This window comes from Corvus kubaryi, unplaced genomic scaffold (assembly GCF_017639235.1).
Source record: "Corvus kubaryi isolate FWS band 111438036 unplaced genomic scaffold, C.kubaryi_AGA036_p1.0 split3-37296, whole genome shotgun sequence".
In the NCBI taxonomy this organism is placed as follows: domain Eukaryota; kingdom Metazoa; phylum Chordata; class Aves; order Passeriformes; family Corvidae; genus Corvus; species Corvus kubaryi.
In genome coordinates, this window is record NW_024582086.1 from 955,045 (window position 1) to 979,085 (window position 24,041).

The following is a 24,041-nucleotide window of genomic DNA, read 5'->3' on the forward strand; positions in this document are numbered from 1 at the left end:
AGGAAAAGCAGGCAAGAGACCTGCATGGAGGAATAAGGAACAGTCAGACACAAGAAGGAAAGAGATGGGAGATGGAAACAGAGTCAGGCCACTTTGCATGACTCTAAAGAGGTTGTGAGATTAAGTAGAAAGAATTCCAGGCTATCTGGAGTTAAATCTGGCTACAGGTGTTCAGAACAACAAGATGGGCTTCTTAAATACACTAATTACAAAAGGAAAGCAAGGATAATGTGGACCCTTTACAAATGGAGAGGGGGCTCTGGTAACAGAAGATGCAGAAAAGGCAGAATTGCAGAATGCCACCGTTGCATAGGCCTTCACTGACAAGACTTCCCTTCAACTAGGTACCAAAAATTAAAGACAGCACAGATACATTAAACAGTTCTGAGAAAATAATACTATTTTTGTGGTAGCTTCAGGCAACCTCAAGCTGTCTGAATGATCTTTCAAATAACTTTTACTTTCTAGTATCCCTGATGTGTTTTGGTGACACAAAGGTTATGCTCAGCCTTACATTGTTTTGGCATTATTTTTTGTGAGAAATAGATGCAAGGCATGTGTGAATTACAACTGTATATGCAGTTTCTAAAAACAGTTGGGATTTTGTTACTGCCATATCAAGTCCAGATTAGAAACAACTTGACAAACTTCAATAAATAAGTGACCACTGTTGGTAAGTGGATAAACAGACAGAAAAAATAAATGAAAGACCAACAAGCAGAATCAATGCTTCAAAAAGGCTGCATAAAAGCTTAGAATGAGGGAATAAATGAAAAGGATTGTGAATGTTGGGATGAAAATGAATGAAAAATAAAGTGTAGGGTGAAATGATAAATAATAAATGATTTTGCAAACATATAAAAATTAAGAAGTTGGCAAGGGAGGATGTGGATTCCTTGTGGGAAGGTGAAAAAATAAAATATCAGAAAATGTAAATATTGATGGAAAATGTAATGCTAGAATGAGAGAAAGATGTTCAAGGTGAAATGAAAAACAACTAAAAATGGAGCTAAAGAGTGTACCAGAAAAAAAACCATGGAAGCAAGAAAAGTACTCTATTATATTGTATTATATGAATAGAATAGAATAGAATAGAATAGAATATTTGGTAAAACTGAAAATGCAACCTGTCTCAGTAACCATGAGACAGATCATCCCAAAAATTCAAAGCAAAGACCAGGTGAAAGATCCCCCCAAACCCCTCAAGACAGGAATTACTGACTTTGTGTTTATTTACTCCTATAAAAGGCAGAGTAATGTCCTACTCCATAGGTATGAATGGATCAGCAGTGATGTAAATTAATACATGTCATCATATTAAATATGGTTCAAAAGGACATAAAGGAAGAAATTAGAAGATTGAATTTGGTTGGTTTAAACTGGAGCAACTATGATCTTCTGCTAATCTATTCTGATTTCTTTATTTTGAGGAATTTTTATTTTGAATTCCTTCCTGGTATTTTAAGAATTTGGGTTTAAGAATCTTCATTCTGACTCTGATTTGTTTCATTCCTGAGACTTAATGTCTCATCTTCATATTTAAAAATGAAAATAAAAATAATAGAAAGCATGACAAAATGTTCTCTGTTGTTTCTAACCTCACACAAAGCCTACTGCGTGATGAGGATTTCTATTTTGATCAGAGCTGACAGAGCTGACAGGCATTGTTTCAGACAGTTGATCTATGATTAGTTGTAGGAGTCTTACAAAATTTTTTTTATCATTTGGACTATAGATTGTCTCCCCCAGATGTATGAAGACGTTCGCATGGTTCCTTCACCTGAGACACCTTAATTAACTCTTCTGATACCACTTATCAAACTTGCATTATTACTGAGACCTTCTATTTGGGAGTCCTTAGTTTCGGCCCTGATAAGAGCCTTAGTGAAAAGTATTTTTGGAAATAAGGCTCATTCTATCACTAGAAGCTTCAGTAGAGATGCACCCAATTGTGTTTTCTGTAGTTTTTATTGGGGATTAAGCCCATCTCTTACATTGGAAAGAGGGTATGAAGTAATCTCAAGGCCACCATAGCACTGAATTTACTTTCATGTATACCTGGGATTGTTGTAGTTAAAAAACCCACAGCCATGGCAAACCATTAAAGAGGGAACCATTTTGCATTTTGGCAGCAAAACTGAGCCACTATCTTGAAGCCAGGTGACCTAATTCCTTATTAGTCAACACATTCTTCTAGGTAATAAACAAAGGGAGGTGCCCAGAAGAAATTAATGTTGCACTATTAATGTTACCATATCATTTATCATGATAGAAGAGTCATCAGTTCTGCAGTTCTTGCAGGAATACATTGAGTTCTCTCAGGAGGTGTCGTCTTCCTTTGAATAACAGGAAGGTAATCATAGGAAGTATTCATCTTAAAAGGATTTCATAGTTTTTTCGCACTAATATATGGAAAGATACAGGTTTTACAGTAGTGTATGTTTACATTTTTACTTCAAGCATAGAAAACTTCCACAAACCTGTCAATTACCTTCTTACACTGACTGTCATCAATTATAGTCCCATATATATCTGCAAAATGTGTGCAGATATTTAGCATTTTTCTCTTAAAATAATTGAATCTGTGTGTAAAAACTGCATTACTACTGTCCATTGCCTGGACTACCAGGAGTCTGCGCAGGTCACAAGTCTTTATCATTTTATGGTATGACCTTTCAACTGCAAAACTTTAAGATATATTTCTCACTTCACAGAATAATAGAGGAGATTGAGAGCTATCTATCTATATCTATCTCTCTATCTCTCTAGCTAGCTAGCTAGCTTGAGCTACAATACTTGAGCTAAATGGCCCCACCTCATTTTAAAAGTAAGATGGCTGATATTTTCAGAAAATTCAAAGCAAGTTTGGAGGAACGTTTTCAAATATTTTTACATTTCCTTAAATATTTCGTTTCCAAGATTCAGTTATAAATTCTACCCAGATTTCAAAGAAGTGGAAAACGTTGAAGATTATAACAAAAAGATGGAGGAAAAGAAATATCTTTGGTATTCAAGAGTCTCATGGAATCTATTAATGCAATTAATTAATCATATTAATCAATTAGTTTGATTAGGAAGTGTAACAGCCCTCTGTATGTGTCCACTGCTTTAGAGAGGTTCCTTTTTAAAAGCTAGAAAAATATGTTTGAGCAGTATCCTGGTACATTATCCCACCCCCAAAGTTATGTGGGGATAGATCTGTTCAATCGGAGAGCAGCTGAAAAAATTCTTTCAGAAGGAAATGTGACCTCTCACAAGGTGCATTTGATTTCATAAAAATCTAGGGTTTTTTTTTAAAAAACCTAGCTTGTATGACTTATTCAGTATGTTGGGGAATGAATAGCAGGGGTTGAAGAAGATTTTTAAAGTACTAGTGCAACACATTATTTCAAAATTATGGTGTCCTGGAGGGACTGACTGAGATAAGTACTCATATTGTGAAAAAAACACATTTAAATGAATTATCTCAGCGCTGAAGATATGTGCTGTAACAACACAGCCTTTGCTTTTTGAGACTATAATGTATTAAGTGAATTTCAATTTAGAATATGAAAGGTTTATTTTCTTAAAAATAAATCCTTTACTTTTGAGATTATTTTATTGATATAATTAAAATTAGACTCTTGTTCACACCATACATCCATTTTTTCAATTAAATTGCCAGGATTTTAAAGTATTCACATTAATTCAGGTCCAATTATTGTTTGCAGTGGCAAAGAAATTTTACAATACCCCATAGTGTCACTGCAGATAAGATGGTGTAATAATTTAGTTCCCTGCTTTTTGGAAGGCCATAAGACCCCTAGGAGGTTGTTTGTTGGGGTTTTTTTAAATGCCTTGTGGTCTGGAAAGCCCAATGTAAATGTCTTTCTCTCAGTGTTTAGACCATATATATTTTACATATCTTTACCCCCTGGGATGGGGACTTCAAAACTCAGGTGTTCGAAGGGCAAGAGATGGCAGAGAACATTTCTGTTGCAGAGATGATCAGCAGTGTCACAAACAGAGCCTCCAACAATCATGGGCTCAAGAGCCTTCATACTTCACACTTCATCTTCTAGAGTTCTTCACATATAAAAGAACAAAGAGTTCAAGAAAATTTGTATTGCCTTTACAAGAACAGAGTGTATTTTCACTTTGCTGTAAATTTGACCTCTTCTTACAATACTGACTTTCACTACAGTTTTCTGCCATTGTGTTTCCCATGAAAATATCCTTCACTTCCCTTCCCTGCTCCTCTTCCAATAGGGGGACAGCACTTCAGTCTTCATGTCTATTGTAACATGAAGTATTTTAGCAAGGAGCTGGAATGCTCAGAAATGCTACAATTGAAGCTGACAATGATTTTAACACTGGGCTTGTCATGAGACGTTTCTTGCTGCACACTTTGGGGGAATTACTCAAAGAATCAGCTTGAAAGAGCAATGATGTAACCTAGGAATTAAACTAGAGGGGTTGCATTTATATCTGAGAGGAGTAGAAATGATAGATATGCTCAGTGAATTTCAAATAATCAAAGGTGTTAGCTTCTAATCTTTTTAAGATTTGCCATAGTACACTCTTAGTAAAGACAGACTAGAAGATGCCCTGGCAAATGTTGGTTTTAGCAGCTTTGCCTTTAAGTTATTCTGAGCTTAATGTGGGGCTTTTTATCCCTTGTTTTTCATTTTCTATGTGAATAGCTGCCAAAATCCAGATGTAATCCAAGGAGACAGGAATAGAAGACTTTGTGTCAGTCCCTCCTTAGGCTTCTTCCCACCTCTGCTCACCCTGAAATTTCTCATTTTTCTGGGACACAAGAGAGGTGAACATCAACAATGTGAGCTATGATTCTATGTCTGACCTGTGCTACAGCCTTTAAGATAGTAACACCTCAAAATTATCAACTCCACTTGGTAAAATTACCCTGTTTCTGATTTTAATAATAAATTTAAAACCTGTCACATATATACTCTGGTATTTCTATTCTGCTGTTGAATGAATCTAGAGTTTCTAATAAAAAATAAATACTAATTTAATTAAAATCAAATCACAATGTGCAGGATGGAACTATGATAGGTGGTAAGGGAGCAGAAATGTTTCAGCAAGAAAACTCAACTTTCATTTTTCCAACTTATAAAACCAAATTTTTTAACCTTACAGTTCTCTTTCTAATAGCTTATGTATAATATTGCGTAACCAGATACATGCCAAATTGAGTTACTCCAAATCTTCACGGAAAACATAGAAATACAGAGCTTGAAGGAATCAAAAAAATACATACTTCTGTTCTGAGACAGATTTAGATATTACTAAAATAATCCCTCACAATCAGTTCTGCCATCTGATCATTTTCACTTTAAGAGTGCCTCATAGTTGTTTTTCCTTTCTGGGCTATAAAAATAAATAGATAATTAAAGAGAGACAGAAACCATAGAAAGAAAAGTACTCTCCAATTGTTAATAGAGAATGGAGAGAAGATAATAACAGATATTTATTATGAATATTCTCTGCCTATTTTCCTTTCCTTAAAAAAAACAGACAGTGTGAAATCCAAATTACCTACTTAAGGAGAATCCTCTAGAGAGTCAATCAGCTATAAAAATCTTAGGAATTTGAAAGAAATACCACTAGAATAGCATAACTGACTTAGGTAGCAAACATGCAGTTTTCTTTTAAAATTTTCAATGTATAGTTATTAGTTCTTCATATCCAGAAAATAAAATATATGAGGACCCATTTTAAAAGCTTATTTATGGAAGAGAGGTGAATATTTACAGGAGTATAACTGTAGAGAAGAATAAATCAAGATTATTTAATAAATTTTGTGAAGGAAAATTTGGCTAAAAAAGGGTATACTCTTAGGAAAAAATAATCAGGATATTACTTAAAATATGGCTACTATAACAATGATGAGACAGAGGAAAAAAAGTATAAATGCAGGCCTTGCTTCAGAAGACAGTAATGTAAGTTAAACTACACCTAGTGACACTACAGAGAGGGAAGAAGAGAGGGAAGAAACCTATAAAACTGCCGAGATGTAGGACTTTTAATTTTTATATATATATAAGCATCTACATATAAACGTACTTAAAAATAAAACATACATATAACGTAAAGACTGCAAAAGAATCCATCTGTTTTAAAAGAGAGGACTATGCAGCAGAATGTACTAGAATTTGCAGTTGGGGTAATTGCAAGCAAAAACCCCAATAATTTACTTTGTTAAATGCATCTTTAAAGAAACGCTGTCTGAAGTACCACTATTTTTGTCAGAGCCACTGCAAGTTGTGTAGAAAAGATGAGTACAGAGTTTCTTTGTAATGTAGAATTTTTTTACTTTCACTATTTTCTCAATCATTCAGTAGAATTCTTGGTATGAAAAAGAGAAGCCCAAGGCACCATAGCCTTCATCTATCCCTGCTCTTTACCTACAAATCCCCCGCAGAGACTGACAGTAAGAGCAGCTTTCCAGCTCTTCTAGATGTCTGCTGGCAACACCACCACAACTGGCCACAGCCACAGGTGCGAGGGCAATTCCAGATCCTGGCCACATCAGAGAGGAACTGGGCTCCACAGCTGTTCCTAATATTCTCCAGTTCCCAGGTGGAAATGCATATCCCAGTTTTCCTTGCTGAAAATGAAGCATGCTTTGTATTAAAGGTCAGTGAATTAGGTTAGCACAATGAGCAAAACAGTAATAAATGCTAAGTTATGTCAGAGTTGCCCAAGTGCCTGGCTAATTACTGAACATTCTGCTCTTTTGAGCTCCCTATTTAACAAAGTTACAGAGGTTTAGTACCTCACTGCAGACAAAACTAATCACAAAAGACAATTCCATGCATGGACAATGCTGATGTTACCCTCTCTGCACAGTATTTAAACTGGAATTGCCATCTTTCTCAGCCTTCTCAAATGCAGTTTAATAAATGAACAAAAGGGTTTAGCTCCACTTTACAGGAATCGTTATTTTGTGGCTTTTGCTTCAGGGGAGATAGAGAGACGTAATCACAGAATGGCTAAACAGGTACTTCAGAACTGTGATGATGTTTAACTATTGGAGTACAAAATGATTAGGAAGGAACACCATTGCCTAAAAAGGTAAACAAGGAAGCAACGCATTTCACTTTAGCAAAACAACATTAAAAAAATAAACTGCAAATTGTTATAGTTCAGTGAGAACATCTTTTTGTGACTCAGAGGTACAAAGAATACAATCTTTCCACAAACATGCTTATCAATAAACCAAAACATAAAACACTGTAGTAATCATAATGGGAAGATTAGCTGAACATAATGATGAAGATGCTACTTTTCTCTCTGCCTCCTTTTTAAAAAAAGCGTGTAAGATACCATCATCTTTGTTTCCATTATCTAGCTATATTATAAATGGAGGGAGAAACTGAAGGGCAAAGAATATATATATACACATATTCTAATCTTTACCAGAAATTAGAATTTGGGCCAGAGGGTTAGGTTGATTCGTTAGATTCACAAAAATCTAGTATAAAATTTAGATATGTCAACACCCACAGAGAACTGAGCAACATAGTTTTGTTTCTATCCCATTTACGCCTGATCCATGAAAGGCAAGGTCTTCCATTATATACAGACTGTGTACGCATGTATTGTACGGTGTGTGCCTGTAAATGCTGGTAAATACAGTGTTCTGTTTCTTTGATGCTGAAAGAATATATGTGTACCATTAATTTCCATTTAAACAATCAGCACCACATTCAAAGCTTAGAACGGATATAATGATTTAAATTGACAACTCATGGGTAAGAATTTTAACCACAACAAAAATGGCCAGGAAAACTTGTTTAAACACAATCAGGAATCCAAATCATAAGTTAAATAATATTCCACTTATACTTTTCAACACTTTGAAGCCTCAGCAGATACATAGTCTCAAAAGATAACCTTTAAGAACTTTAGAATAATTTTTAAAAGAGGTTGAACCAGGTATCAGAACAAAGATGCCACCATACATAATGTCCTGCCAATAGTGACTTTCCCTGTGAATCAACACCATTTAAGTGTTTTGTATCTCCAACCAGCACCTCCAGTTCTCACCAGATATCTGCTAGTAGACGATACAACAGAGCAAATGGGTTGCCATCTTTACAGCTGCACTAAAGAGACTGAGTAATGTATTTAGCACCAGCTTCCACTTCTGGACGAACTTGGGGCACTGGCTCAAAGAGAGCACATGTAGGGTAATTTATTTTTGAGAAAGAAACTATCACAATCTACTACTCAAGCAGACATGGCCAAAGAGTTGACCTTGCTGCTAAAATAATGCAGCAGTGTAAATGAAAGGGATGATCTGAAGTCACTCTTAAATTCTAGACTGAGCAACTCTTTGAGTCATTGAACACCTTCACCCTCATACAGCTGTGTTGTGCATACAACAGGTAAACTCTATGCCAGTACCAAAAGAGTTCCAGTCACAGCTTAAGGCTTTTGGTTATAACATTTGACTTACATAAGGCGGCCTTGAATTTTGATATCATTTACAGGCTAGACATATTGCACTGTTGTAACAGGAAGGGCAGCATGATGCAATGTTGTGATGTCAGGCCCTATTAAGGCTGCTGGGAGTAGCAGCAAAAGAGTATTTGGATGCATCAGCTATGCTGAACTCCTGAAAGAGTAAAAGGCAGTTTTGCCTGCATGAACCAAGAACTGAATAGACAGCCTGGATACTAAATAATTATTCATTACCTTCAAAGTGATCCTGCCACGAGTATTTTGGGCATGACTTATTTATATTATCATTGCCTCAGATAAGCTTGGTTTTGTATTTTTGGGAATTCTGTTCCCATAGAATCAAACAAAGAAGGTTTTATGAACGTTAAATACACAAGCGAGAAAAACGTTCAATTCACTCAAACCAGCCTCTCAATAGTAACAAAATGACATCTATACGAGATTAAGCCCACAAAGTTGTGTTTCTCCCTATGGTTGCTGAAAGCTTCTTGTTCTCAAATAGTAATGAAAGGTGAGGTCTCTAGAAGTGCCTATCATTCAAAGAGACATATAAACCCATAAATATTCAGGGTACTCAAGTTACATTAAAGTGAGATAATTTGTAAAACAGTGTTTACTTTTAGTTTTCCAACATAACAATATCATATCATGACTACTTTGTGAAGAAATTCTGCCTTTCTCACCCACAACACTTTTTCCCTTACTTGTTTTCACACTATCATTTGCTATAGGGTTTCCTGAACCTACCCTTAAGACGGAAGTCCGTCTTCTGGCTTCTGAAAATAAGGAATACCAGTTCTGGTCTTCAGTAGTTTCCAGGTTGACCAGTCAAGGTCGTTCAAACCACACCAGCATGTAAAGGGAGACACCTAAGCCTACAAAGCAGGTTTTTCAGGGTTTTGGAAGCTACCAGCAGTTTCTTTCAAGCTAATTACTGGGCAGGATGATACATGTGGAAAGTTAAGAGTTGTAGTGCTGTGCAAGTGCCAACCCTGCAAGACTGGGGTATGTAAGAAGTAAAATGTTCTAAACACTTCAGGTGCGTACAGGAACCAGTACAGTGCTCTCAGAAGGCTAGAAGCTAGCAAAGCAATTTCATACTTTTTTTTTGTCCCCTTAAGAGTCATAATCAGTGCAGGAAGTTAACAGATCAATATATAGTGAGGTTGGTGGAACCCAACCTGCATGTGATGACTGCCCAGACTGACTTAATTTTTCTTATAATTATTGGAGAAATAGATACTCACAGATATCTATCTATCTATCTACATATATATATATACAGGCTATTTGTGTGGAGTTCTAAGACATGTATTTTGGTGCCTCAAGCACCAAACAATCACGTAGCTCCACTCAAATCCGTTTGACTGTGCTAAGCCCTTCCTCCACAAAACACACAGATCTCACCACCTGTACTGTTTAAGAAGCCCAGCAGAGTTCATTAAATCAGCTGTCAAACATTAATGTATTATCAACTGACTAAAGGTTAGGTAAAGGTGCTGTTTACCAGCTAAGTAGCTCAGAGAAGCTCTCCTGCTGACTACTGTTGGCAGAGATCCATGCTAACAGAGTATTGCCTGCTAAAGACTATTGTTGCCTTTTTTCTGTGGCTGCCATGAAGGCGCAGATTGCACAAGCAAAAACCAGGTGCACAAAAGAATTTCTGGAAGAAGGAAGATGGGCCATGCAAAGAGTCTGACTGAAGTGTCATATTTAAACTTTTTTCTTCCTTTAGCCTTGGCCTTTTTCTTCTCTTCTCTGTCTCCTCCAGTAAACTATGTCTTGCCTTCCAATGGGTGTCTTTTCCTTGAAACACAGGACAAAGAGTTCAGGATTCACCAATGCCAGTAAGTGCTAACGCCAGCACATAAGTACCCTCTTGCTTGGAAAACAAATCATCTCGAAGGTTTCAGTGCTACAACCAGGTGGTTTCCAAGAGGAAAGGCATCAAGCCTTTACTCTAGCAAAGCACAATCACCTGGGCTTCCAGAAAGCAGTTTTCATACTACAAATTGTCCCAGAGACCACCTGCACCTTCCCACGAGACAGCTGGCAGTGCAAAATGGTCATGGGCATCTGGATCCTTAGCATTTTGCCTTCTCACTTACTGGTGCTAATAATCTAATAACTGAGGCAAATTTAGAGATCTTGGACAGTTTCCATCTGATCCAACATTCATAGAGACCAGAGTAGAGGTCAGAAGTTCAAAACTGCATTTCCTCATATATAATCAAATTCACAATGTTTTTAAAATTATCATATTTTGTTTCAGCATGCAATCCTTGTCAGTGACAGTAGTGCTCATAATTATTCAGCTGGCTACCAGCAAGCTCCTAAGCATAATGATGTCGTTTGTACTCAAGTCAGGTGGAGAGAGATAACATGCACTCAAATAAGATGAAGTCCATCCCACTAATTTGGTACCCATAGTAAGGAAATCTAAAAGAAAGCAGTACAAGCTGTGGAATAAAAGATAAAGAACAAGTGTAATGGATCAAACAAGTGATATCAGTAAAGTAAATCATGACTCTTTAACAGTCATGATTTAACATTTGAAACTGTAAACCATGATGTTCTGCAATCCAGGCCAATTCACAGTTCTCCCCTGACAGATTACATATAGACAAAGCTGTCCAGTTAATAGGTTTCACAACAACCAGAGCACTGCCCTATCACTTAATCTAAATACAGGGATGCAGATGGATCCTTCCCATTCTCTGATATTTATTGATTGGGATTTCTGATTCAGAATTAAACATGATGCTCCAGTAAACATCACAAGAATCACAGTTTGATTAGTAACATCATTTGCCTGATTAATCTGCAGCCTGGCATCACATTTTCTTTCTGTGATTCATAATGTATATTATAAATCATAAGATTTGCCTCTGGTTACGTTAAACAGATACTACAAATGCTGCTTCTCTGTCTTCCTTGTCAAATGGTCTTCACAAAGAGACAGAAAGCTTTAGATGAGAAATTAGAGAGGTGTCGGGTATAAAATTTCAGTGACTTCATCTCTGCAAATAGCTGAAGGGGGAAGGTTTTCACATCAGTGTTTTCTGTTCCACAGAATTCTCTGGAGTCCCATTTACTCCTGATAGTTTTGAAATGGCTCAAAACCAGTAGTTAATAGTCTTCTTCCACTCCTATGTTGAAAAGAAATTAATTTTTTGCTTTAGTGCAAAACTTTGTGTAATGCTGTGTAAATAGACCCATTAGAAAGGGTCTGAGCCAGAAACAACCTGCAAATTTTACACCACATTTGTATTTCTGCATTTGCTGAGACTTTCACCAGGGGCTACTGCAGAGTACACAGAAGAGGTCTGACAACTGGTTGGCAATGCTGTGTGCCCATCTATGAGGCAATATGGTAAAATATTCCTGGATGGGAGGGTACTGGTGACTGCTGAAGGAGGACCACAATGACACAAAACAGGGTGGAAGCAGAGACCTGAAACGCTGCTTTGCCAGACCTGTACATTTATAGAGTTTCACTAAAATTTATTAAAAACACACCAGAGACAGATATGGTATTAAAGGAGCTTATTCAATAAGCTAGTTCAACTAGACCAGGTGCTGCATCCTGCACTCTGGCCATAAAAATCCCGTGCAGCACAACAGGTTTGACAAAGAGTGGCTACAAAGTCATCCAGCAGAAAAGGGTCTGGGACTGCTGGTCGGCAGTGGCTGAACATGAGCCAAGAATGTGCCCAGGTGGCCAAGAAGGCCAATGGCATCCTGGCCTGTATCAGCGGCAGCACGACCAGGGCACTGATTGTCCCTCTGCACTTGGTACTGGTGAGGCCACAGCTCAAATCTTGTGCCCTGTTCTGGGCCCCTCAGTTCAAGAAAGACACTGAGGTGCTGGAGAGTGTCCAGAGAAAGGCAGTGGAGCTAGCAAAGGGCAACAGAAGTTGATGGGGAGCTGCTGAGGGAGCTGGGGGTGTTACTTTGGAGAAAAGGAGGCTTACAATAGAGAGCTTACAGCTCTCTACAACTACCTGAAAGGAGACCCTTCTCCCAGGTAACCAGTGACAGGACAACAGGATCCTCAGTCTGCACCAGGGGATACTCAGGTTAAACATCAGGAGGAATTTCTTCCCTGAAAGAGTCGGCAAGCAATGGAATAGGCTGCCCAGGAAGGTGATGGAGTCACCATCACTGGGGTTGTTCAAGAAGTGAGTGGGTGTGACATTTAGTGCCATGGTGTACTTGACAAGGTGGTGATCAGTCAAAGGTTGGACTCAATGATCTTGGAGGTCTTTTCTAACTAAATGATTCTATAAACCTGTGATTTATATCTTCCTTACCATTTTTCACAGACTTAATGGTATGCTCCTAAGACTGCTTTCTCTGAGTTCTAGATTACTGGTAGACAGACAGTATTGATGCTTCCTGACATGACATCTTTTGATTATACCTATTAGAAAACCTTGTTTTTAGACAAGATCAGATTTAACTTGAAAATAACATAGAAGATGAAGTAGTCAAGGTTGCAACACTCAAACTATAATTCCATATGCACCTCTGCAAAAAGCAAGTCTTCATTTATATAACATGGAAAAAAGAGAAAAAGATCAAACTATGTATATTTTTATTGCAAATAGGTCATTTAGCTGTGACTATGAGTACTACCTGATGGCTACGATATGAACAGAAGGAAAATCCAGCTGCAGAAACACATTAAATCTTATTTTTATTTCAGAGATCAGATCAAAAAATCTTATGCCAACAATATCTGGTACAGTTTCAGAAGAATGTGCAAGGTTTTAGATAGACAAGTCCCATCATTTGTTGTGAAGGAAGAACCGTATATAAATTTCTATGCACCAGGCAAAAAACAGATCTCTTATGCTTCACAAATCATATCACTTACTTTTAACAGAAGTCACTGTCCCAAATACTCGTATACTCTGTAAATCTATCCCAATCAGTTAGTCACAACGCCTGACTATATGCCTTTTCAAATATGAATTTTAGCTATTCCCCTTTATGTATGAGCTATGAAAAAGTTGTCTTGAAGGTCAGTAAAGGATTAATAAAGAATAAGACAGAAAGTCTGGAAGAGCTTTTGTTCAGAGATGCATGAAGTATTTCAACCAGTTTTCTCAAAGAGTGTACCATTTTACTCAAAGGTGAATATTTTTACCATTTTAAAAGTAAGGTTTCATTAAGAATGCAAATACAGAGGTCCTTGCAGAGCAGTTCCCCCAGTCCTTCCATTAGACATACCAGAGAATGCCAAATGATCCTCTAACTGAATCAGTGGCAATTAGATTTGACATTTTACGTTTTCCTAAAGCTAAAATGCATGCAGTAAAATACTCTATGGACACAAACAAACAAGTAAATAAAACAAATATATTTTCTTCATTTATTTGTTATAGAAGGACAAACATGTAAGACCCTGGCTATGTGAGCATCTTTGGAAAATTTACTGAAAATTTTATCAGAATTTTTTATTTTTACTAGTATCTAGTGTGGCAATTATTTTCAATAGGAAAACTTATTTGAAAGAGAAAAGAGTTCTAACAATATTTACCTGTTTCTTCTGTAGCAAACACCTCATCTTCATGTCTTGCCCTGAAGCACTTACTTAATGGTTCCCTCTGGCCTTGAGAGTCTTTTTTCTCACTCTCCTAAAGAGGAATATTTGTCAATCACAGCAGAAGAAAACATTTCATAGCAAACATGTAAATTCTTGTTTAGTGTCTGCATTAATTCTTGACATTTTGATTAATAACTTAAATGTGCCCGTTTTTCCTTCTCTCAGTTAACCCATATACCTCATTATTAGCCTCAGCAGGGCTGGCCTACATAAACCCTGAAAAAAACCCCTATTTTGTCCATCATTTAGCTAAAAGTTTTCCCCTAGCCCTAAGACAAGAAGCATAACCTTTCTTTCAAGAAGAAATGCAATGACTCACTCATTCCAGCCACCTATGCAGTGTGGTTGAGACAGAACCCAATGTTTATGCCAAGATACCCTCCTTAAACATGAATAATTCATTTACATGGCAAACATCCACCTTATATCCAGTCTGAACCTCCAAAAATTGCAAGAACTGTTTATTGGAACCTTAATCAAAATTGGCTTTAACAACATTTTTGCCAATTTCTGTACCATTCTTGGATGCAGTTTAAAATTTAGTTTTCGAAAGATCCCTCGTTCATTCTAGCATGTCCTTCATCCACTTCTCTTATTTGTTCCTCTTTGGTCCATTTTTGTACTGTAAATGTTGGAGCATTGCTCTTCCTTTACAACAACCTTTATCAAATACTCCTATTTTTTCCACTCAGAGGCTCATTTTAAATGTTAGAAGAGAACAGATTTCCTCTATTCATTCACCCTTATTTACTTTGTTAAGAAGTAGAAGAAGATATTTATTTTATTGTTTAACTCTTGCTAAATAGTTCAATCCTGGAAAACACACACACACACACACATACACACACATACATATGGCTTTCTGTGAGCCATATGAAAATTACATTTTTTTTACTATTGTGAATGCAATAAAAAAATACAAAAGTACTTCCAACTCAAGGATTTTTCAAGGTGAACAATGAGTTTTAAAATGAAGCAAAGGACTTGGAAGAGTGCTATAGACCTGATTTTTTTTTATTTCTCCCTATGCAATTGACATATCCTGTGACTATGGGTAATTAATCTTTTCTGTACCCTTGCAGTATGACATTTCCCTCCCTGCACATGACCAACAAAATAAAGTAGTTTAAAAGAGTTCATTGTTATATACTTGGTTTTGTTCCTAAAATGAAGGACTGTTACCTCCAGTTACAACTAATTACAAAAAACTGAAATCACACTGACCTTGTATGACCTTTTCACTTAAAATGACACAGTAAATCCAGGCATATTTTAGGAAAATATAAATTCTTTATACTGAAAATAAATTCTGTAGTTGGAGGTTTTCGTGTTTCAATCCCATAGAAATCATTAAAAACCCTGAAGCCACTACAAGCACAGATGAACACTTTATCAAAACAACATATATGAAGAGAAAAATGTTGTATGTAATGACCTTATTATTTCCAATCAGAACAGGAAATTTCATACAATTTTACAGAGGTGTGTTCTGTAACTCAGCTCTATGTTTTTTCTAAAGTGTAGTACACATTTACAATACTTGCATACTTTCTATTATTGATATCATTGCAAAACTTTCCAGATTTTGAATGAAATTGGGAAAAAAAACTCATGCATTTTAGACTTCAGAAAGGAGTACTGTTTCTAGGAAATAGTAGTTTTTTGATGAGCATTAAAGTTCTGAGATTCCCTCTTTCAGAATTTATATTCCTAGAACTACAAGCAAAATCTGCTCTATAAGAGAGCTAATTTTAAATCCTACCTTTTTTTGAAACATTGAAAAATGTTTCAGTGTTTCAAAACATAAGAAAAATTTTCACTCATTAGAAAAATATAAAAAGTTAATGGCAGGTGTAGTCTGGCCTTAGCCCGAACTATAATCAGAATTAGATCATCAGCATGAGGAAATCTTATCCTCCTTGGTCATTAATCTGAATTTCATTAATCAGATTTGAAGCAATTTTGTTTGTCTGTGTCTGGATGGTCAAAAAAATCAGCAATGAAGATGACACTAAGCAGATTTTTGAGTTGAAAACTATGGAGTCATTATATGGAGTCCCCCTAATAAGGATGTCTTTAATTAATTCTGTTTTTCTGCAGGAAACTAAGAATGATATAATGTTATAATCTTACTAAAAATATGGTGTGTATAAATGGGCACCGCTTCTTCTAGTGAATACTGCTAAAGCAAAATCTCAGAGTAGGAAGTTTTATGTTTTCATTTTTCTGACACAGTTTAAAAAGTAAAAGCTATGCAGCAACCCAGTAAATTGATGTAAAAAGCATTTCTGCTAACATAGCTTTTGTTATTTTGAGACTGCCGTAATATATATCCTTACAAGGTTTCTTTTTACTACTCTGCAGTTAAGTGCAGTATCAATATTAGGGCATGTGTCAATATGCTGTAACAGTAACAAATAGTGCACTCAACCTTCATATTTTTACAGAATGTATTTTTATTCATCTTATGCAAAATACGTAAAATATTTAATGTTATTTTGCACAAATCTGACCATGTAAAATTCAGTGAGACAAACTACCATACTAGTTTAATTCAAGGTGAGTATACACACCACACTGTATTGTCAGACACCTTTGTTGTTAACACGGTGTTAAATGGCAAGGAGTGGAGAAAGACTAACTTCCTGACATCATCCTTTTTTGTAACAATGATATAGGAACAATAATGTTTTTGCACTGTCTAAAACTGTCACTTAATGTACCAGAAATTCTTTATCAAAGGAATAATTAAACATAGATGGCAATGGTTGAGTTACCTCAAAGTGCATTTCTACTCTACAAGAGACTGCATCATAGCATTTGTCTCTTTACTGATTTCCAGATTTAACATGCTTTTGTGAGTTCCCTTCTAAAAGTTTTTTTCTGCTACTGCATTCTTCTGTGACCAGTTCATAAAATGCAAAAAATTAGTCACAAAATTTTGTTAGCTTTTTCAGCTTTGGTTTTGTTTGTTTGGGTGGGATTTTGGAGGGTGTTTCTTGTTTTGTTGGTTTGTTTGTTTAAAGAGATTATTTCCATGATTTTAGCACTGGTAGCAGCTGGGGACCGAACTACGCTCCCTAGAGTTTCATATGCATGCTAATCTGCCTGTAAAAACTACGTAAGATAAAAGAACACAACAAATCCAATACACGTGATCCTATATGCACAGAGTTACATGTGTATACAGCTATTTCATTCACATACACTTTGAGCTTGACTCTGCTCACATCTCCAGGCAGGGCCCTAAGGTGCTGGATAAGGCTGTAGCATAGCAGAGAGCTTTCTGAGAAAGAAGTACCATTGTCCTTTTCAATTCAGCAGGGTGCCAGGACACTTACAGTGACTGACAAAAAGATGCCAGTTTCTACATCTAACTTAACAGTTTTTCTTTCCGTTGGGCAGTACTGTAACTTTGGAAAGGCTCATCCTTTTGCTGTCTTGGGTATTATCCTGAGCATAAGCACCAGGCATTTAAAAACTGTTGATCAACATGCGTGCTGCTCTTGTGTTAATCTCTCAAAACAAACTGAAGTCTTCATTTTCTACAGCCAACAGTTTTCTGTTCTGTCCTGTAACATTACCTTCTCTGATCCTTACTTATCTTTTTCTTAATCTACAAGCAGGATTAATTGCTTATTTTGCTCTGTATCCCATTCTAAGGAGGTCAAGGATATGTCAAAGAATAGCTGGGCATGGAAATCTGAGAAAAAAAACTGCTGAAAACTTGCACTTTGAACATCTGCATAACTGTGAGAAACATTTTGCCTTTCTCATCCCCACAAGCAGAAAGTATGAACGCCACTTTCTTTTCTGCCTTGCAACTCTGCCCTCTAAGTTTCAGCTTACACAGGTAGGCAGGCTATATGGACAGCCATCACTGTCACCAGTGTTGTTCCATGTTAGGCTTAATTATCCAAGTCTTTATTACTCTCTACATGGGTTTCTAGATTCATGAGCCTAACAAACCACAGCTAAGCTCTAAGTGAAGCATAAAGAAAAATCATCAACATCTGAAGGAAGACATACTCTCCGTGGACAATTTGGCAATAACAAATTTCTAAAAAGTTATTTGCGATTAAAGCAACCATGGAAATGCCACCAGGTAAAAACAGAAAGCTAATGGAAACAGTAATGAGATTTAGAGACATAAAAGAATTGTTTGCTTTATTCCCTCCTGTAGTCCTGTATAAAGTGGACTTCCTAATGTCTTCTGCTGCTGTGATGAAGCATAATCTTGTTTGCGTTAAGAAAAGGCAACTGGAATGAGATATTTTCTGACCTTGGTGTTACTTGAATGTGTAGTGCACTTGAGAAATCCAGCTTGTAGAGGTAAAAACCTAAACAAAACAGCTCCCCCTAAGTAGATCACACAAGAAAACAAATAAAAGTAAATCATTTTAGTTTTCAATGTCATTAATTAAGACATTTAAATCCTGAAATTGATAATCAAGCTTTCCTTTATAATAGTTGCATTTGAATTCATACAAATCACCACCTGCTCACTAGCCAAGCCATTTTACTTCACTCCTTAATGTTCAAAATAATTACTCTGCAGTCCTGACACATCTTACCAAAAAAAAGCTGTGTTTTATGATCTCTGAAAAGGCCATGACATGAAAACGTGATAGTCAAGGCACCAGTTCAGCAAGCTACAATTCAGCAGGTACTACTAGATTTGAGCACATGTATAATCTTGCTTTCTTTTATGGGACTTGAAAGTTGATGTGTCATTTAGGAATATTACCTAGCAAATAGCAGTTTTCTCTGGTAACATTTCCACTGTTCGGAAGTACAATTATAGCTTCAATCTTAGTTTCATTAAAAAGTTTGTAAAAGAATGGCACTTTTAATTAGTTTCTACCTATTAGGAAAAAGTTTGTGGTAATACTAATCCTTGACCAGTACCTTGTACCAGGATCAGTTCAGTACCTTGACTTGAATTACTGCTTCCATCATGCTGAAGCACATGTCTAGGTTCATGTGTAATTTATGCATTCCGTATTCAGCTGGTTACATGCAAGCATCAAGTTGAAAATGCAAATTGTGAAATCTGAAGGAGGAAAAACCCTTGAAGTAAGTGAATCAATTTAAATATAGATCTCTGAATTATTGTCTGAATACACTTCATTGCTCCGGTGGCAGCTCAATTCATGTTGATCACGTAAAAAGTGCCATTTTAAGTTTGCCTGTAGAAAACTCAAGGAGCACCAAAGAAAGATGTCAGAAAGATGGCTTGTATTTGGATTGCATCTTTCATTGCACAGTTACATCATTCAGTGCCTGTAGACATAGCAATACTGTTGTTTAGTCACTGAATAGAATCCTTTTCTATTAGAAAAAAGGTAGCACTTGTTTGGAAATATCCAGAAATCCAAAGTTGCATGGTGATGCAATACTTTAGGAATCTGTAAATAACACATGTCAATAACTTACTTAAAGTTCATTTCTCCATAGAAGAGAGATAAAAAACCCTATAGCAATTAATAAATGCTGCTGCCTCTTCAGAATTTTCTGGCCAGTCCATGGTAAAAAATCGTATTCATACTACAGAATTTTACAGGCAAGCAAAAAATTAAATGATGAATAATTCTGCATAAAACTATTCAGAACTTCACAGAAATTGCTTTAAAACTCATTATATTTCTCTAAAAACTTTCTTTTTAATTTCCATTCAATTCTACAGAATCTTCCAGAAGGAACTATTGCTTTTGGCAATACAAGCAGTGGAAAAAACTTCCTGAGAAGGAACTCCTTTGGGGCCAGAGACAGAAAAAATATGTATTCATCTGAATACAAAGAATCAGAACACAGTTATAAATGTTCAAGATTACTTTTCCCTTTTTTCAGCTTCTAGAATGGAAATGTGAGCTATTTCCATAAACTTGCCAGCATCTTATGATCTAAAAAGTTATTTTTGAATTTATTTCTCACAGAAGAAAACCTACATCTTCCAATCTAAAATAAGACTGTGAGACTGTCTTATCCTGCAGCCAATCGTATGAAAGGTAGGTACTCAAATAAAAATGAGAAGTCTGAGAATTCTAAAAGCAATAGAAGTAGGTCACAGGGAGCCTTACCTGTGGCTAAGAGAACGTTTCAGTAACAAAGGTATTCTTGTTAATGAGCTGTAATTTAATCAGCTTTCTCATGAGGAAAAATTATCTTCATGTAAGGCGTAAATTGCCCCATACAGAGCCAATTAAAGAAGATAGAAGGTTTTTTATGTGCCCTATCCAATGTACTTAAAGGAAAAGTCCTTGCAATGGAGCAGTTCTCAGGTGCACATTAGATAGTTACATATTACTGGTTCTACTTAGCTGCATTAGATTTAAGGCAAGGGGTTCCACTTTCATTAGATCAGTGAATGACCCACTTAAGTCATTTAGAAAAGGAAAAGAATCAGTAAGTGGTGTCTTAATTGCACAGGTTTCATTTCTACAAATCAAAGCCTGGAGACTGTGGCAGCCCTGCATCTGTTCCCTTTCAATTTTATTTTTTTTCAAATGGCAATATGGTATCTATTTTAAAGTAAAAAGTGCCATGAGCTGCAGAGATGTGAAGAGTGCCCTGTTGGTTTCCAGTAACAGCACAAAGAAAATATCTTTTGTTGCTTGGCATCTTTTCTAGGTTTGAAAAAACAAAAGCTGCCTGCGGGAACCAAAGAGCTACTGCACACTCTTGCTCTTTGCAGTATTTCCACATTCAGGGATCAATCTGGAGCTCATATTCTAACAATATCTGTCAGGATCTCAGGTACATTTTCAAGGACCTTGGTGTTATTTCCCTAGTTGGCTGTCAATAGCAGGAGATGGATGATGTCTGATTATATTTAGATAGAAGTCATGCAGGGATTACAATGTGCTTTCAAACAGTAGTTAAGACTTTGGGAGGAATGATGAGCTACAGACATCCTTTCTAAGATATGTACAACTAGATGAAAAAATGCTTATTTTTTAAAAAAAATTACAATTCCTAAAATTTTATAGATACTAGTGAGACATTAATTTTCTTCAGTTATTTCAAACCACTTAGCTAAACCATTCCATTAAACTTTCTGAGTTCTTTGATGTATTTAGTAACATTTTTTTAGCCTAATTTACAATTAGCTATTCTTTTTCAGACTACATTAACTCCTAATCTAGACAGTGTGCCTGTGTCTAATTTGCTGTGTATTTTGACAGATTATTTGAAGAACATCTATATCACCTATAAGAGGCTTATTATGTAACAATTTCTTTATTTAATTATCACATTTTTGAAAGCCCTAAATTATTTCTAGTTTCTAGTTTGCACTATGATATTTGTGCTAGAGAAGCCAAGAACTTAGTGTGACTCCATGCATCTAGCAAAGACCAATATATGCCCAGCGTTCAATTGCACTTGCACATGATTTAAAAATTTTGGTGGGATACCCGTATGGGTAAAGGAGAAACTGTATGATTAACTGGGAGTGTTGATATTTCTCTTAGGATGCTTAGACATGCAAGGGAAATTCTAGCTATTTTTAAGACTAATGGCATAGCTGTACTTTCAATTCCATGAACCACTAAGTCAACTTGTGATTTCCAGCTACCCTAGTCTCTTACTTTCCCTTATAAAAACATTTATTTATTTATTTAGCTTCTAATTCTTGATATTTCTACACAGGGAAAGCATTGTGCTGCATATCTCACTTTCATTTAAAATTTATTGGCTAATAATAGCACATTTAATGTGTAGATGTGTTTACTAGGCCTTCATGCACCATATTAAATCAGATCAGAATGAGTAGCTCCATCCACCCTTCACTCTTAGACATAACTGCACTTGTGAAATCCCCACGCACCCATTCCTTAGTCATTTCAGGATGTTTTCAATGGCGCTTTTCAACTAAAAATATACAATAAATAAAATATTACTATTTCTTGAGTCTTTAGGCACTGAATTTCTGAAACAAATTTCAAAAACACGTCTCCTGCAGCTGACCTCTAGGATACCTCTCATGAGAATAAGAATGGTGAACATACCACTGTAACAATCATATAAATATTAATATTAATATAATAGTAGTACTATTATAGCATATTCAGATACTAATGGGGTCAATAGCTTCACCATTTTCTTTTAGGAAACACTGAAATTATATATTTTTATAAATAAGTAATAGCAGTTGTCAAAACTACACATATCAGCACCTGATAATTTAGACTTTCTGTTGCATAACCTTTGAGGAGAACACTAGGAGAACATTTACCATTTTTGCAACTATCTAGAAAAAATAGCCCACAGACATGCAAAAGGACGTGGGACATTGTTCCTAACTCTGGCGAGGAACTTTTAAGATCCTACACAACCCTGCCTGCTTGAGGTCATAATCTTAGTACCACATTTCAGTTCCAAGAATTTTACAACAATTTTCCTTGATTCTCAGTCATTTCTATTTAATTTAAAATATTTTTGGAAGAGTTTTTTCCCCATCAGTCTCCTTTGCCACTTCAAATACTGTTCCATCACAGTCAATCAGCTGATGAAACCATAGTATACAGATTCAGTCACAGACAGTGCTTGCTTTGTTCACTTATTATGTAACAAATGAATTTCTCCTCTTCCCATCAACTGGAACACTAGAAAATTTGCTTACAGAGGTACATGTCTCATGTCTCACGCTTAACACTGAACTTTGGATTGTGGAAGAAATGGTGAAATACATATCTGTGCTGAACATTTTTGTCTCTGCTTTTTTTTGCAGCATTTATTGAGCTGTTGGATTTTTGTGTCTTCATTTGTTTTTTGTGGCTTTATCTTCAAAAGCATAAAGCACTGATCTTCAGAGAAGGAGCTTAACTATTGGGACTGTCAAAAAACTGTCTGTGAATAATTAATTATCTAAATGTGTCCATAGACACTAGATGGCACAAGGAAGAAAAAATCAACTAGTTTCATTCTTCAAAGATAAGGATTCTTCTCTTTGCTAGCTCCATACTAAGTTTACACTCACTTACAGCCAACACAATTAAAAATCTATCTTGAAGCGAAATCTTACAGAAATGGAAGAAAACATCTGAAGTGGATATATAATGAAGTATTCCTTGTATGCAGACAGAACATTCCCACTGCTTTATACATGTAAACATTTACAGGTCTTTTGTAAGGGTGAGAGCCGTGTGAAAAATTGTACAATCAGGTGATAAATGACCTTGTGACAAATTAATTTGTCATGTGCTTTTGACTGCCTTACCTGCCCTTGACCCATGAATCCATCTCTTGGAACTTTCTTTAGCATCCAAAGCACTGAACAGCCTCAGATATATGCCATCCTAATTCTAAACTAGCTAGACAGTAAAAAAAAATTGTGTCTTGCTATTTCTATCCAGAAAAATGAAATAAATTAACCATGACTCACTGAATATGATGTTAACTTCTGTGGCTGTGACATTTGGAAAGAAAAACGTAGGTATGAATGTCCTTGTATACATGATTTTCCAATTTTAAAAACTTCTAAAATAATTTGTTCAAATAGGCTTTTTATAACTCATGATATACAGAGGGTCCCCATTGGTATGTAATCAGTGCAACAACTTCCGGAAGCAGAGACCTGCAAGTCATGAGCACAGTACACCCCTAACATGTCATTCATTCATCTACTCTATAGGCCCATGTACATGGTCCCAGGCCCACAATGTTCCTGGGATGAACAGCTGCTGATGAAATTGCCCTGTACCCAGGAGAAATGCTGCTGGAAAACTACTTCTTCCTTCATTGAGATCTCTGTGATCAGCTGCCAGATTTTGTAAATGACCAGTCAGGCTTTAAAAGATAACATCTCATCTGGAACATTCCCAGGTAAATATATAGCCCCCCACTACACTGTGATCACCCCAAATCAAATTCTGTTCTTCTCCTGTCTTGCAGCACTCTGTAAAAATCCTAATGAAGAGAAAGGCTGAGATTTTCATTAGTGACTCTGGAGAGGGAC

General features: G+C 36.2%; 1 long non-coding RNA gene across 5 annotated transcripts in view; it reads right to left on the bottom strand.

Annotated features, from left to right (window-relative positions):
* Window positions 1-14,338, bottom strand: part of LOC121658408 — a 40,266-nt gene extending 25,928 nt beyond the window's left edge. For 4 of the 5 annotated variants that reach the window (XR_006013956.1, XR_006013955.1, XR_006013952.1 and 1 more), the window contains exon 1: window positions 14,018-14,338. This is a non-coding gene — a long non-coding RNA (uncharacterized LOC121658408). Of the gene's footprint in view, window positions 1-9,219; window positions 9,365-14,017 lie in introns of those variants that run through there. The other variant, XR_006013954.1, reaches the window with a different exon arrangement.
* Between the last annotated feature and the right edge of the window lie 9,703 nt (window positions 14,339-24,041).